The 16,926-nt window shown below is 41.0% G+C and overlaps 1 long non-coding RNA gene across 1 annotated transcript; it reads left to right on the top strand.

The window, feature by feature from the left end:
* Window positions 1–598: 598 nt before the first annotated feature.
* On the top strand, window positions 599–10,377 carry LOC120359026. The gene is made up of 2 exons (XR_005575920.1): window positions 599–8,826; window positions 9,243–10,377. It is a non-coding gene; the product is annotated as an uncharacterized LOC120359026 (long non-coding RNA).
* The last annotated feature ends 6,549 nt before the right edge of the window (window positions 10,378–16,926 follow it).

Raw genomic sequence — 16,926 nt, 5'->3', positions numbered from 1 at the left:
GCACACGCGAAAATAAAGATCGATTTCACGCGTAGGAGCGCGTGCGGTGGATTGCATTTCCGTGCGCGGAATCATTACAAAATCGGCGTTGCACGAGTGCAAGTGGGAATAGTTATTTGCCGTTCGATTGCCGAATGATCGCTTGACCAGGCTTTTGACCCAATTCCCGGCGGTCGTTACCGATTCAGGATTATCCGACGTATAGAGAGTCTCGTTAATAGTGGCCCATCAAACCCGGCACTGTTCGGCTTATGAAACAAAAAGCGATATCACGCAAAACGCCCTAGGTAATTCCGCTAAGACGTAAAATGATGATTGCACCTGTTATTTTAATATCTACTTCTCTCGAAAATCCTATCGATATGCTTACAGTAATTTAGACAATGTTTAAGAATTTGTGTGTTGTAAAAAAAAATTTCTTCTTTTAGAAATAATTAAATAAAAATGTTTATTTGAATAATAAATAAAAAAATTATTAATTCCTTAAAAATGATTAATAAATAAAAAAATAATTATATTTTATGAAATATCGCGGCTTTTATATATAAAGAATAAATGAAAAGGCAATTTCAATTAAAAAACTTTTCTAGTTTTTTAATAAAAAAGCATGATCACTTTTAATTAAAAAAGCAAGAGAATAAAATATTTAATTTTGCGTTTAATAATATGAATTCTTTTCGCAACGCTGAATAGGCTTTGTAAAAATTTCTAGTATTATATATAACTTTTATACTTCATTATTCAATAATTATTCAATTTTATGGTAGGAAACTAATTAATTAAGTTTGGTAAGTAGGAATATATGACTATCTCGAAGTTCGAGGCAATGTAAAGGCCACGACTTCAACAAGACTACTTTTATTCATTGACCTGTTCTAATTAATCGGACATTGTTAAGTTATAAAATTCTCTACTCTTATATTACATTTTATGAAATTATATACTTTCTTATTTTTTAATTACATAGTATGTAAACTAATTGTTTTCCTATCGAATTCTTGTATTGAAAGCGAAATTTGTGGAATTTGCGGAAGCATACAATTTTTTTAAATGCGATATTTTCAATTATCGTTTCTCTTTACGACTTTTCGGTGCTGTCCTAGAAAGAGGAAGTCGGGCAGGGCTTGAGATATGAGATTGAGGAAGCGAGCAGGGTGTGAAAAAGCGATATGAACGGGCGTGAGCTTATATATCGAGAGAAGATAGAGATAATGATGAAGGCTGGAAGCGAGTGGCTGCGAGAAGTGAGAAAGCGTGCTCAATACGTGTTTCCTTTATCGCGTTTCACCACCGAGTCGTGAGATGAACGAAGGGTATCTGACATTTTGAAGCATAGAGATCAATCTGAAATATCTTTTCAGTATGTGTAGCTTCGCCTTATTGTACACATTGCGAATGCTTACGAAGTAAAGGCAATGTTTGACGATTCCTCTACAATTTTCTTTATTGCAGATATAAAATTCCCCCCTTACCTCCCCCCCCCCCGAGTCTTCCTGAGGGCTTTGTTATTATTCCGTGTCATTGTTCGTTATTACATCTGTGTCCACTTTTTATAACCATTTTACAGAAAAATTTCATCCCTTTCATCGCTTTAATTTTCAGTGCGCAAACATTTTTTGTGTACCGTCAAAACAAACTCGCGTTGTAACATCCGAGCATAAAGTCAACCGAATGTGATAAAATTTTAATCGCGAAATCAACGCGGTGGCGTCGTTGTCAATGTGCGAATTCCTGTTTTCCCTTTCCTTTTGTTAAACTCATCAAAATACCCTTGCCGGGAAGTTCTTTATCAAGGGCTCGGCTAATCGACATACGATCGCGTCACCGGGAGGTGCCGGCAACGATTTTGACTGGGACGGGAAATAAAATCGCAAACAGCTGGACGAATCAAGGGGAGGACAAGAGAACGGTGGAAGGAAAAGAGCAATGGAAAAGGCGATGAATCTCATCGGCCGCCGGCGTCGGATCGTAAATAAAAATGAATCGTTGTCGACATGTCGAGAGCGATAGATCAAAAGGTAGCCACGATCGAGAAGCGACGAGGAAAATAAAAGAAAATTATTGAGGAACGAAATAAATCAATGCCCCCTCTCTTCTCCTGCCCCCGGGACGCACGGTAAAGGACGAGCATGTAGTAACGGCGAAAACGTCACGCTGGTATTAGAGCGACTGCACTCTGCGGTTCGAAATGAATGCGATAAGGGAAACACGTGTTGAGCACGGTCTCTCACCCTCTGAGGGGTTTCCCCAATGGTTCTCTCTCTCTCTCTCTCTCTCTCTCTCTCTCTCTCGTTTCTTCCCTCATCCTTGTCGTCGCCAACGTATAATCATGTTTCGCCACTTTTGCATTTCTTTACGAGTGACGTAACTGTGTGCTACGGTTGTGCGGTATTTATTATGAAAAATTTTCTGTCGAATATATAAAAGTTATTTAAAATAATACCTGCATGTTGAATAGAGTACGAGCGGGCAGAGAATCGAGAAAGTTGTTTGTGAAAATAATAGTACCATGCGCTTTTGACAATGAACCTCCTTTCGGCGCGAATTTAATTTGAGGCTGGGTTAACAGGGGAATATATACTGGAGATTAATGAGATATAGTAAACGGAGATGTAGTGCAGAAAAGTTTGAATTTGGTTAAATAACTGAAATGCTGTCCAAAACATCCTCCAGTTTTTAACTGGACTGAAACAGTTTTACAATATTTTATCTTCGTGCCAATTCTGTTTGTTAGACGTATTTAACAATAAAAAATATAGCAAATGAATGTCTAAGGCTTTCCACTGCAATGCTATTTTCGAAACTACCGTAGAAAACAGTCGATTGGGAATCGCTGATATCGCTGAGGATTTCGAGGATAATTCCGCGATTTACCAAAAGATTTTACAATTTCGTCCGCAAACGAACGGCGCGGCATCTACATAAAGTTCTCGTTAACATCAACGACAAATCTTTACCAATTTCGGTAACAATACGAACAATCGCCAACTACTATTCGAGGCAGAGATCGCCTAAACTTTCAGATCTTCTCGAATGCCTTCGGAGATGCGAACGCTGCTATTTGATGAAGTCGGGAATAACGAAGCTTTTTTAGCAGGTCAACAGACACGAGAGTTCCTTGTTGGAAAGATTTTTATTAAATTCGACCGTTCGATTTTCATTTATCCTCTCCGACTGATATTTATTCATGTACTCTCCTGCGTGCGATGCGAATACATTAATCTTTATTCACGGCACGCATTCGAATTAGTAAAGTTTGCCTGCATATTTCAGATCCATGGATAACAAACGTTTGTATTATTTACAACGAGGAAAATAGCGATTCATGTTTGGCTTAATTCTCACGAGAAAATACTCGCGATTATAAACAACGATGAAAACAGATGACGATATGGAAACGTCGCGAGCCACGTTTTATATAAATTAGATTTTTTAGACAGAATTTAAAAGAGAAAATGCCTGGAAGATTGTTGTGATATCAGTTTATTTTAATCCTTGGAAACAAATCTCCGAAAAATGCAAATGCGCGTAACAGCTGGCCTCTTCAATCTTTGTTTTGCAATGCATCTGCATGCTGCGAGTTTGTTTTATTACTTTTTGCCGAAAACGACGCTACGTAATTTCATGCGATAAACGAGCAGTGTCACCGGCAAATTTCTAACACTCGACGTAGCGTAAGGAACGTAATTTCGCGCTGTGCGTCGAAAGCTTTTCGAGGAAAATGCCGGAGAGCGAAAAGGGACGTCCAATGGATGATTACGTCAACGAGGAAAGACTAAATGCGTTCGATCTTTTGATCCTGATAATACTGGATGCCATTTTCAGTTAACGGATCTCTTGAAAAACTGGAAATTTATACAAAGTTCGCACATTTATACATCATACATTAATCCATATTAATTCACATTAATTCACATATTAATCCATATTATTACCAATTAGATACTTTGTGATACAGAAATATAGTGCCACATACATGTATATATACTCGTACGTATCGCAGTAATTCCAAATTTGTCAAATTAAATTTCCACTGTCGCGCAATTTAAAATATCCATGCTCGTTGAAAATAATTTGAAGCATCTATAAAGTACATGACACATCGGACACGGGAAAGTGTTTGCGGCAGTATTTTATTGATCAAGAGGGGTTTATTGCTTGTAAGTTGTTACGCTTCGCGCGGAGTGGTGAGACGCGCGATGGTAACGAGTCATATCGTTTTACGACTTTATCCTTGCCCGTCCTCGCCGATGTCAATTTCGCTTCTGGACGTGCCCAAAGTAACCCGAGTTGTCACGTATCCAATAATTTCCCGGGGCTTTCGAAACATACGGTCCATCGCTCGAAACTTCTGTCCCTCCTGTAAATCACATTAAGCCCGGCAAGTCCACCGAGTGCGTGTAACTGGACGATATATCAAGCCATAACCGAGCCGCGCGAGATCCGACGTGTTTTCCCCTCCCTCCTTCGCTCCTTTTCCCCTCTCCTCCCCCCCTTTCCCCCCTTCCGCCGAATGTGCTTAATTTTGCATCGAAAATTTTCGCGATATGAAAAGATTGATAGCCGATACTTAAATGGGCACGAGTTCGGCCTCCGACAGAAACGAGCATAAATCTTTGATCGTAAAGCACGTAGGATTGGAAATGCAGTAGAATTGGAAGCTCGCTATAAATTTGATGAAGTTAAGCCCACTAATAATAAATTAGAAAAATCGCCGCACAAAGCTCCATCGATTCCATAATTAATAACAGCGGCCGCTGTTATGTTTCCATTCGTTAGCGCTGGCAAATTGCAAATTAAAATCGTCCGTTTTTCTTTTTTAACTACATTAACGCACCCACGCTTCGTTAATGCGCTTAACTCAATTTCTGCGCGTTTTATCATTCAGCGCCGCAACCTGATATTCCAGTCGAAAATATTTTTCATCGTGCGCTTTGCCGATGCCATTTAAATTACCGTTCTCAGTACGACCCAATACAGCATCTTCCATTTTGCCTCACACCGCATCTCAGATCGAACGCTCGATAGCACGCCGATAAATTACTGAGGGAGAGAGCATTGAGGCTTTATTTATTCATCCGAGCGATCCCGGAGCCTTACCTTCGAGACACGTAACTGGGAACAGGTCGACCCGACGAGGATATAATCGCTTTAGCAGTATCACTTTGAAGATATTAAATGTACTGCTTGTCTATAAATTGGTAATATTAGTAAATAAGATTTTTAAGTGCTATTTTGACGTTTTGATTTTATTTCAGACTTAAAACGCGATTCGGGCAGAAACTTTTATGTATTGTTAAGAAAAAATATAAATAATAGCAAAAATATACAATGGAGTGAGTCAATAGATTGTCTGTGATGAGGAAAAAATTGTTCAATCATTTTAGTAATAAATTGCGGGAATAAAAATGCGAGTTATTTTTATTTTAGTATTCAATTTCTATAACCGATATCTATTTATCAATTTATTTGCAAATATTAAAGAAACATACGAAACATAAAAAAATGCTCGTATGTATATTAAATGAGGATGACAGGTCGTGTTGATCTCTTTGCGCTTTGTGTAATTATCGACATCGCGAAGTCTGTTTGAATGTCACATCGTTGAAACATCTGCAGCAGCTTGACACACCTCGTAATCGGATCAGAACAAATAATACTCGGCATTTAATGTTTCGACGCGACGTGACGCCGCCGCCCCGACGTCGGTGTCGATTACCAGCGAATCCGAGTCTGCGACGTTTATCTGGCTGGAATTCCGGAGGAGAACGCGCGGCACGGATCCTGTGTGACATCTCTGCCGGAAATAAATGGGGACCTTAAGCGTCGCATCGAGACGGTGGCGCGAGCTCCCGTTCTCTCTCGCTGAAGCTATCGGTATTCTAATTACTCGCAGCGCGAAAATAGCGAGGAACTTGGGGCGCGTAATTACACCGGAGGACGCGCGACGCCTTATTAAGCTATCTCATTTTCTTCGGCGAGCAGCAGGCCGCTTGATGGCTTCGCCGGCCGTGCTTCTTCCTGGAGTTTTATCCGATAAAGGACGGGGCGCGATGTACGAGCCAGGAAGTACGTGGGGGAGGGACGACCCCGGAATAGCGAATGAACGATACAGGCTGCGGAGGGCTAGAAGCTCGATGGTCAACGCCGGCGATTACCGCGCGGGGCTCAAAATAAAAAGAGGAAAGGAAAAAGAAACGCCGTCGCCTCTTCTGGCGTTTATTTAACTCCCTCGCCCTCCCCTCTCCCCGTGGAAGTGTCTTCCGAGCACAAACTCGGAACTTTGTCCGCTCCCGCGATACGCCTCTTAAACTACAAGTTTAAAAGAATAACGCGGACATCGGAGTTTGGACCCCGACGACGTTAATAACAATGCAGTCGCCCGTGTTTTCTTGTTTGGTCAATTGCAGAAATTGCCGCGGTGCGAAATTAATCGACGAGAGTTTAAGAGGAAATTTATTTTTAACCCGAGAATAGTCACGTGATACTTTTGCGTAAACAATCGCCTGTTCTGTAATTTATTTGATCATTATGTACATAAATTTACACTCAATATTTAAAAAAAAAGTAAGAAACAATGAAAAAGAAAGGGCACAAATTCTCGATCGATAACTATTGTACTACTATAAAATTCTTGAGTTTCGTTTTCTCACTGTGCGAGTGTAAAACACTTTAATTGTAGGTGCTTCCGGATTAATCGAATGATTGTTGCGAAAGGATGGACAATCTCTCGATACATTTAATATTTAGTCAATATAATTGATCTATTAAATAAAAGGATCGCTAATCGATGCAGTGGAAAGCACTTGCGCCCTGTGCAATTACAATAATGAATTGGCAATTACAGATTTGTAAAATCGCGTAAAGATTTGAAATAATTATTTTTGCATTACGATAAAAAAACAGTGTTGGAATTTAAAAAGAATTCTGCACGTGCTTTATTTTTCATTCGCCATTTAATGTGTCGTGTTACACTCTACGATTTTCTAGATTCATCGAATCCTCGGCCGTGGAGAGTAATTTTCGTGTGCAAACTTAGACGGCAATGCTTCACGCGACACATTCACGCACGTTGTACGATGGTATCGCGAACGACTTTGCGGAACAAGTCCGTGGGAGTTCGTCACACGACAACCATTCCGCGAAACTTGCTCCAAACGGCCGCCGCGCCGCCGCGCCGTTCGTCCACACTTAGCAACTTTTCCAACGGGGGGGGAGGCCCGGCCTGTATCTAAATCACTTCTCGCTAACGATAATCTCGGCCTTAGAGGGCATAAGCTTAATCGCGCCGCGCTAATTTCCACTCGAAACTCTCCAGACTGCAATAGTCGTAACATTCGCATGAGAGCCCGCGTATGAGAACGTGCCAAGGAACCTCACCATTTTGAGAGCTCGTTCTCGGTCCTCCCACCTTTTTGCCTTCAGCGCGCCACCAGCGCAGGCTTAAGAGTACGTAGCTTTTAATCGTGAACTTACGTAATGCGAACACGAACGCTATGTTAAGGTCGCGTACGATCCGTTAAGTTCTAATGCGGCAGATCCGGCAGTTACATCCATCGGCCATTGCGACGAGCTAATTAGCTAGACGCTAGAGCTAATGCAGAGCCGACAAGGCGATTTCGGGGCCGGTATATTCCCCCGGTTTAATTCTAACGACCGGCACCCCGCTAATCTTCCGAAATTAATCACCGCTGATATAAGCCAGAAACGCTCGCGGACCGCGCGACGTAATTTCCGTCGGCAGGACTCCATTCTCCTCGTTTGTATCCATTGCTGGGATTTTCAATAGATACGGCACCGGCACTCGGGAACATTTCGGAATCTCTTTTCTCTCCCGTACCATTTTATTATCTTATAAATGGCGCACTCGTCATGGCGCGGATTTGCTTGAGATTACGAAATAATATTACGTCCGCTTTTTCTTCAACGTATGACGTAATATTTTGCAATATTTACTTCACAGAAAGAACGGTTTTTTGCTAAAAATAACTATGCTGGAAGCTCCAACTGATTGCTAGAATATCGAAATTCCTCATAATTATTTTGATAGTTCAACAAAATTATTTTCGGATCTGCATCTAGCTAAATTTTTAGATACTTTAGCAAAACCGTGTTCATCTTGCGTTTCTGATATTGATCTCGACCTTACGACTACTTTCAGTTGCGTTTATTATAAATGAAAATGCCGTCAAATAAGAAACACGTGTTTACAAATTAAATCATTTCTTTTTTATCTTGAGAGCGTCAGTCAACAAATAAGATATCATACAATTAAAACTTATTCATCTGCTTATGAGTGCCTGGCGCACACGTAAAATGTATATAGAGACAATATACAGAGTCTTCTAACATTTTTCTATCCTCGTAACTTTCAAGAAAACGACTTTCTCCTCCATAGTGGCATAGCCTGAAGCATCGGGGGGAAACAATGAGACCGTGCCCGCAGAAAACGATATATTCGTACGTGACTGCTGTGAAAAGGAGCGTGCTTTCCCGTCGGACGTATAATAACGCAATTACCAGCGGGTTCGAGATTAAGTGGGAAAGAGTTACGGAAAAGAAGGAGCCGTTCACCCGTTACGCGTACACGCCGGCCGACGGAAACGGGATGAAGCGGATGGAATTCGAGAAGCGGAATCCAGGATAATTCTCACTTAATCCTTGGACACAGCCCTTGTGACGAACCATTCGTTACGCCCCGCGACGGCGACGAGTATTTTCGTCGTGGTATCGCCGGCCGCGCGCGGATAATCCCATCTCCGATATTGCTTCCATCTTTAATGCACTCGAAATCCATCCACTTCGAGACACAATATACGTCGTTCGGTAAGGCATCGAATTGCGATCGCCGATCGCAGTTTGGGAAACTCGCGCCGAAACTTGCTCGGGGCCACTTTCGCCTGTTTTCTAAATTGAACTTTATGGCGACGGAATCGCGCTCCGCGCTATATTTATTGCGCTGTCAGCAGTGTTTTGGTACTCATGCGATTTCGCGAATTAGATCTTCGATATAAAGTAATGAGAAAAAGATAATGCGGTAACAATTTTTAGATTTTTCTGAGCAGGAAATTCATTTTATTTCAATAACTTGATTGACTTAATAAATTCAATAATTCAGCGCTTCGGTGCTGATCGACATAGTAAAAATTTTACGGAGCACGATTCGCAAGTCTTGCACGTAGAGGTGAGAGTTGGCGAAAAGCGCAGAACGATACTATAGAATTGTATCTGTTGATTCGCAGATATCACACACGGGGAAACGACAGGCAAGTGGAAGAGACGCGGCGTCGTTTGGCCATTGAGGACTCATCTTTGGTCATAAAAGGAGTCTGGCGGATAAACCGTGAAAGTGCCAATATCTCGCGAATAAAAGCACCGCCGGCCATACGCGACGCTATACAGAAACGGATGGGCTGGCGCGCGTCGGACGGTAAAATTGAAGCAAAATTGACGGTGCCACGAACGAGCGTCCCGCTTGGAAGAATATGAGGCTGTCGTGTGAGCACCTGTTCGATCGAGGAGAATTAATTTCCTTTCCGGTCATCGGATCGCGACGAAATGACCGTGCCGCCGAGATTAATCGTGTCTTCATGAGAGCTCGGATCTCACGTTAGTCGCTCGATCAGCGAACAACAAGCGGTCCCTCCTCGACCCATGAACGAGTGCGAGAGACTCGCCAACGCACGAAGGCAAGCAGAATCGGGTGAAATTCTCTTCGGGTCAACCCAAAAGACGAGGACAAGAAGATAGTACTGACCCATCTTATCTTGAAATCTCCACATCAATCTTTCCGAAATCCCATTTGAAATATTATCCGCTCTATCCTAACGAAAACGCCCCTCTAAACAGCGTAACGTTCAGTTCTAACGCGCGAAAAATCGATAGTGGTCGAAAGCCAAGGCGGATTGAGACAACGAGGGAGGTAAGTCACGAATATCATTCGGCAAATAGTAAGATCCGAGAAGGTATAACACCTTTCGGTGGCAATCCTCTTTATTTGGCTGACGATTGCCATCGCTCTTCGTCTCTCCTGGATTCTCATCCGAACCCCCACTGTCATTTCACGTCTTTTCCACGTCGCAAGCATAAAAGTATAACGACTTGAGACACGTTACGTTCGCGGTTTACAGGGTGAGGGCGCACGTAGTGCTCCCACGATAGCACGGAATCGTCCGGTATAACATCGTAAAATTCGTGGAAGACTTCACGTAAGAGAGGCGAGACGACGACGACGACGTTTCGAATTGCCGAACGATCCGATAGTCGAGAGAATGTGATGAATACCCTCAGTCATCATTCTCAGATAAAATAATCGTGGAGGATAAAAAGAAATCGCACTTTCCGAAATTAAAACGGAAGGATGAAGTGTTAGATCGGGCTAACTGAGAAATCAAATCGATAGAAGACAGCGGATAATGATAAGTTTTTATATTCCTTTGTGTAACTCTACATTCTTTATACTCGGTGGAAAAGTGAGCGCGACGCGAGAGTGATAAAACGCAAAGCGGTGAACCGCAAAGTCCGGCAGAGAATTCCGAAGAGACCCAAGTCGTTGCCCGACGTATTCGACACGAAGGAATTCAATCGCGAAATGGACCGCGCGATATTTGAATACTCACGTAGATTGTAGCGTCGGTGAGTTCAGTGAATTTCGTATCGCGAAGTAGATATTGTGATATCGTCGCGCGCGCGGGCAAAGTCCATTTCCGGACACCACCGATACTTCGTCCGATGTCTGTTCGCGAGTTGCTCGGAACTTGGACGGGCTGCAAACAGCTTGGGAGCTTTAGGATCTCTTCTTCGCAAGAGAATCACGAGGCGAGTTCACGCATGTAATTTGTCACGAGGACGCTGAGCAACACGGTGAGAAATCTAAAGATATGGATCACGTGCACGTGAAGTCGAGATCGGCTTCGAAGAGCAATCCGACGAAGATGGCTTGTGAGAAGGCGTCGAGACGCCTTAGGACGATCCTTGTGAGGGCGTCTCGCGTCGGCGTTTCTACGGCGGAGGTCGCCAGGTTACCGGCGGCTAAGAAGCTTATCCCGCAAAGAGATCATGGTTGGAAATTGGCGGTGTTCCTTCTGCTCATGTTTGGAGGTGGAGTCATCGTCGCCTTGGTCTGCACCGCCAGGAAAGGATGTTCAAAATTGGAGGATATCGTAAGTCGATTTTTATCAGCGTATCTCTTATTTTATGAGTACACGAAAAGAACGGTTTTCCTGTGGAAGTATCTAAAAAATTAGCTGGATACGGATCTAAAGATAGGTGAATTTATTGACCCATCAAAATAATTATGAAAAACGATCAAAGTCGACGAAAAATGTTGCAATAATATAATTATTTTTATGATTTAATAAAATTATTTTCATATCTGTAATCAATTTAAGATTTTTATATGCCATATTTAGATACTTTAACAAAACTGTTCTTTCGGCGTTTAAATTTAAATTTATAAATAATGCATTTAAAAGTAGGAAATAATTACGAAAATTTAATCAAATTTAAAAGTAACTTGATTAAAAACTAAGAAGTGACACTTTTTGATCGAAGCGAATTTTGGTGCTTAATTTTCGTATTAATTATTAAATATATTTTTCAATTTTACAAACTGCCGACATGGTTGTCCGATTTAAAATGCAATCATAAAAACTGAAATAATATCTCAAATTAATTTGATCGTTAGATTTGATGAAAACTATTACCTCAGCTAGAATGAGTTTCGGATTATAAGTTTATATTCATCCTGGCTTAGGTAATATTTTTTGTAACAAGTTTATTACAGTTTTTTTAAAGATGCTTGTAGTATCATTATCAAAGCGTATCTTTATTTTGAATGAACAAAAAGAACAATTTTGTTAAAAATTTAGTTAGATACGGATTTGAAAATAATTTTGCTGGACCATCCAAATAATTATAGAGGACGTTCAAGCGTTATGAGAAATGCTGCAAAAAAGTTTTGACATCTAGCAATCAGCATCAAATCTGATGAAATTAATATATTAATACATTTGAGATACAATTTCTCTTCAGATTGCGTTTCAAGTACAATGACCATGTGGTACGCAGAACTAAAAAGTTTAATAATTGATATGAAAATATTATTAAGCACCAAGATCTGATTCAACTGAAAAATGGCACTTTTTATTTTTCGTATTATTCACATATCGGTCTAAAATACAACTTGTTAAAATACAGTTGTATTAAATACTTATATACAATGCAATATATGTATTATATGTACATAGAATATATTGCGTTACATAGTTCTTGCAAAATTTAAACTAAAATCATAAATTTACATGGAAAGCATAATTTTTAAATTACAAACGATTTAAAAGTTTAAAAGTTAAACAGACGCATTCCTACGAATTTGCTTCAACGACCGTGCATATGTGACTTTCTAAAGAATTTCATGAACCTGAGAGGAGCGGTGGATGTGAAGTATATGTCGTATGTAACATGCGGTTGACTTGAGTAAAAGTCACACGTCGTACACATTTTCCAATGAAAGGGACGAGGGTGAAGTTTCCCGTGTACTCCGAGAAACTATTTCCGTCAGAAAGAATTTGATGTCATGCTCTGGTCGGACAGGAACTCTCCTCTCTCTTTCTTTCTCTTTCCCCTCCCCCTATGCTGTCAGATCTTCCCTTGGAAAATATATTTCACCAAAATTCGCCTAAATTTCAGACCACCTGTAGAATAAATCTGCAACTGCTAGAAATGTACTCTCGTTGATTTTACTGTTTTATTTTTTTAATCAAGAGAGGAAGCAAGAGAGAATAAGAGAGAGCACAGAGAACGTGTGATAATGGAAAATTTTTGTTATTTATGTGCATATTTTATTTCATTTTCAAGTATAAAGGTTCGATACTGAATCTCCGTATCATGTGTGATATATTCAATTTTTTTTTAACAACCGTCATTTTTGCCATTGTCATAGTATAAAAAATACAAAATATTTTGCATAATATTTTTACAATTTTTTAAAACTTTTATTTTTTGTAATGTATTTTCATTTAGCACGTTTTATTTTAAAAATTAAAAAAAAATGCAAAATTATTGACGAGAATTAGTAACAATTGGCAGAAATAAAAATTTAATTTTTAATTTCAATAGAGTGTAATAATCAGCGGGGAATTCGCTTTGCCGTGCTCTTGCCGTTTCTCGCATCCATCCGTTGTCACTCATTCAAGATTTCCGGCCGTGGATCGCTTCTCCGGGTGCATCGTATCCGATTCCTCGCATACCTCCTTCAATCTCGCGAAACAAATAGCCGCAGAATGGAGCGTGCGAGGCGCGCGTTATGTACGCGCGAGAGCTATCGAGACGGGAGAGACAGCAAGAGAGAAGACACCAACGCGGCGCGGCGTGTGCAGCGACGGTGGCAAGGCGGTAGGATCGCGTTAACGATGTTTCGCGCGCGCACAGGGAGGATGGTCGGGTGTGCTGAAATTACAGATCAAGGGGTTTCTAAACAATTACGCTGTCGGCGGGAGGTCAAGCCTGGAGTAGCGTGACGTTAGAGGCTTGCAGGAGCCGTGGCTTGTGGCCTGCGGCTGGTTGCGGACGAGAGCCGAAGCTGCCAGGAAGTGCTCTCTCTCACCGTAGTGGCCAATGAGCGGCGGTGGAGGAGTACGCGCTTCTCTCCTCTGATATTCCCCCTGGGAAACAGGCGCGCCGCTCCATTGTACCCCCGAGTAAAGCGGCACGGACATAGAAGCGCATAGGATTGGCGGGTATTCGGCCCCCGCGCACCCCCTGCTGCTATTACATCGAACGCAGCAACCGCAACGCGGAAAGTTCGCCTTTGAGTCACCCGTCGGGATTGACAGCGATTTTAACTGACATGACCGAGCCGCGATTATCGCCCACCGGCTGATTGGCGGTCAGAAACATCCCTCGAGTTCTCGCGGAACTAGTGTTGCCTTATGGCCGAGAGGGCAAAAGGCAAAAGGGGAGGGGGGAGAGAGAGAGAGAGAGAGAGAGAGAGAGAGAGAGAACGTGCTCCCTCGGGCGTTGCTTAGTGGATGTTAAGTGAAATGCTCTAGAGGGTCATTGCGATGGGTCCGCTGAAAATCACGAATTCTCTTTGATGCCATCGTCAATTGCTTGCGAAATGCTTATGCAATGTTTGCTAATGAGAATTGCTGGAACCTAAAGGTATCGTTATGCTAAGTGCAGGACGATCGTACATGAGATGCACCTGACGAAACGTGGGAGCGGCAGGGTGTTTATTTAACTTATAAGCTGCTTGTACAGCTTTATTATAAACGAGAAGGACATTTGGTGATGAAAGAGCACATTCTTATAATATCATTACGCAACAATTAATTCATTGCAAGAAAAATAAATTCTAATCGAAACATATCAAAGATTCCTTATTAATATAAATACTTGCATTTTCCAAATAATAATACAAAATTGTATTTTTATTGTCAGAGATATTTCATCGAGAACTCTTTTCGACTATAATTTTTGTGAAGCGCTCTTAACTTTGATTACATTGTTCTTTTGATTTGCGAAAATCACTTATTCATGTCGACGTGTTAGCGTAGTCCTTCGATGTTGCTTTATTGGTTCTCTAGTTCGATACGCGGGTGCTTCTACCAACCTCGTTCTACCAACGATGGATCAGAGTGGAGAACACGGATTCTCTTTGATGTCGCCGTGGTTGGTAGTTGCTTGCATCGTTGCTTATGTAAAGCTTGTTAACACTATCTTACCTACCCAGTACTGGGTACCGTCGATTGCACGAAAACAATTACGGCGACAGTCAAAAGGAATATTTCAAAACCAGCAAAATACACCGCCTACGAATGCTGAGAAAACATGGGAGTAGTAAAATCTGCACAATTAAAGGGAAAATTGCATCTCCTTCTCTCTCTTTCTCTTTGTATGACACGAATGTTCTATTTTACACCGGACAATTCAATATTCGTTTCATCCTATTACTTGGATATATTTGGATACACCGTTTTTTTTTCGCCCAGCTTCCAGCTCCCTTCAAGCTCCGCTCGACGTTAAATTGCATCGCATTCGCGGGCGAAAGCGTTCTCGTCCGTCAAAATCAAATCTGTTAGTGCGACGATTTTATGCGTTGGAAAAGACGATCAGAGCAGAGTATGTCGCGTCATTGTTTATCCGAGGCAGCAAGCCACGAAGTGCAAAATCCACGGCAACATCGTCAAATCCCATCACGGACGCGGGATGGCGAATTTCGCCGACAGCCTTCCACCGCCTTTGCCGCCACCACTACACTGTTTACCTCTGGGACACGTCAACCTCTGCGATTACCTTCTCGCGGCGCGTTCCTGTCGCGGTCGCGGTGGTCCCTCAAAGCGCGTATCGGACATTCATGCGTCTGCCCGAACACACCCGAGTCCGGTTGCACGCAATATGCGATCAGGAGGGAACACGAAGATGCGTCGGACGTGCGTAACGGCCACCTGTGCAACGCGCGTACAGACACATTATCGACGAGCGTTCGCGGATCGACTGGGAATTTCGAATTCCATTTACATTCTTAATACCGAAGCAAGTAAAAAAAAATCATCCGCTTGGGAACACGCTGCTTCCGAATGAAGCCGAATCTGACAGAGCGGCGAAACCAACAGGAATAATGTTTACTCAACGGGACGAGATTGACTACTGCCGCTGAATACCGAGCATTTTTACGAGCGAAATTTGCAAATTCTGTTAGAGTAGCGGATAAACGATAGCAGTCGTTGTAGGATTACGTCGACGGGATACGCCATGTTTATCCAATGGAATCAACTCGGGATTGTCGGTCTCGAATATAGAAAGTTCCTTTGCAACGTATTCACAGGCAAAAGCGATGGCGCATTCAATGGTAGAATATGGGAATATAGCGGCTCCCTTTGAGAGACACAAATTAACGTTAAAATTTTGTTTATCTTTGAATTGTGTCGCTGCTGCACACAGAAACGTTTACTACTCGATAATATTCGTTTGATTATTCAATTCTGAATTTACGTACTGAATTTTACCATTTCCTCTCATAGTAGGGCAAGTCAATTATATTTTCTACGTATCTTCAATCTACATTCGAAACGTACCCGAGGAAAAGGGAAGGAGGTTTGAAAAGTTGGAATTCTTTCGAAATTTTAAAAATTATTTGTGCAACATTAACAGAAGATCGTCTAAATGGCTCTTACATTGATTCATCAAAGACATCACTGAATCCTGAAAGTAAGTTAAATATTACTTTGGAAAAGAATCGTCGTATATTTAATTCTTTATTAAAAATTGAAACTTCGCTACATTTAGTTCATTTCTCTTTTTTTCTTATTTATCTATAGTTTAAAATCACATTTTTAATAATAAGCAATATTTTTCACACAAGAAGTCTCTCTATGTTTTTTTCTGAATCTTCTGAATTTTTAATTTCTTTTCCTAAGAAAATAATCACAAACATTTTGTATAAATAATAATAACAATAGCAATATTAAAGTACTACACATTTCTTGATAACTATGTTTGCCTATCAGAGTATTTACTATGAATTACGGGGACAACTTAAAATTTTCAGGGAATTTCTCTTTTACTCTTAAAAATTATGGAATTTTATTAAAACACAGGTAAATATTTTTGAAACTTTACTGTTAAATTTAAATTCTGTCTCTCTCCTTCTGACAAAATTGCTTCTTTTATCATTTTTTCTAATTCTTGATGATTGACAAAATATCGGTAATCGATTAGCAATAAATGTTGGACGCATATCCGTGGACATTCACGTACGTTCTCGTGTTTCGCGAGTTTTTATAAAAACATTATTGAAAATTGACAATTGTTCTAAATTGACGTTGTGTGTTTAATCACGTTTCGAATTCTGTGTTTTTGATAAGTTGAATCCATTTATTGCAAATAAATCTTTATATGCCATTTAGTTCATAATATGTCTTT

The sequence above is a fragment of the Solenopsis invicta genome, chromosome 11, assembly GCF_016802725.1.
Source record: "Solenopsis invicta isolate M01_SB chromosome 11, UNIL_Sinv_3.0, whole genome shotgun sequence".
NCBI lineage: Eukaryota > Metazoa > Arthropoda > Insecta > Hymenoptera > Formicidae > Solenopsis > Solenopsis invicta.
Note: the sequence above shows the minus strand (reverse complement) of the source record. Positions and strands in the feature narration are given on the sequence as shown.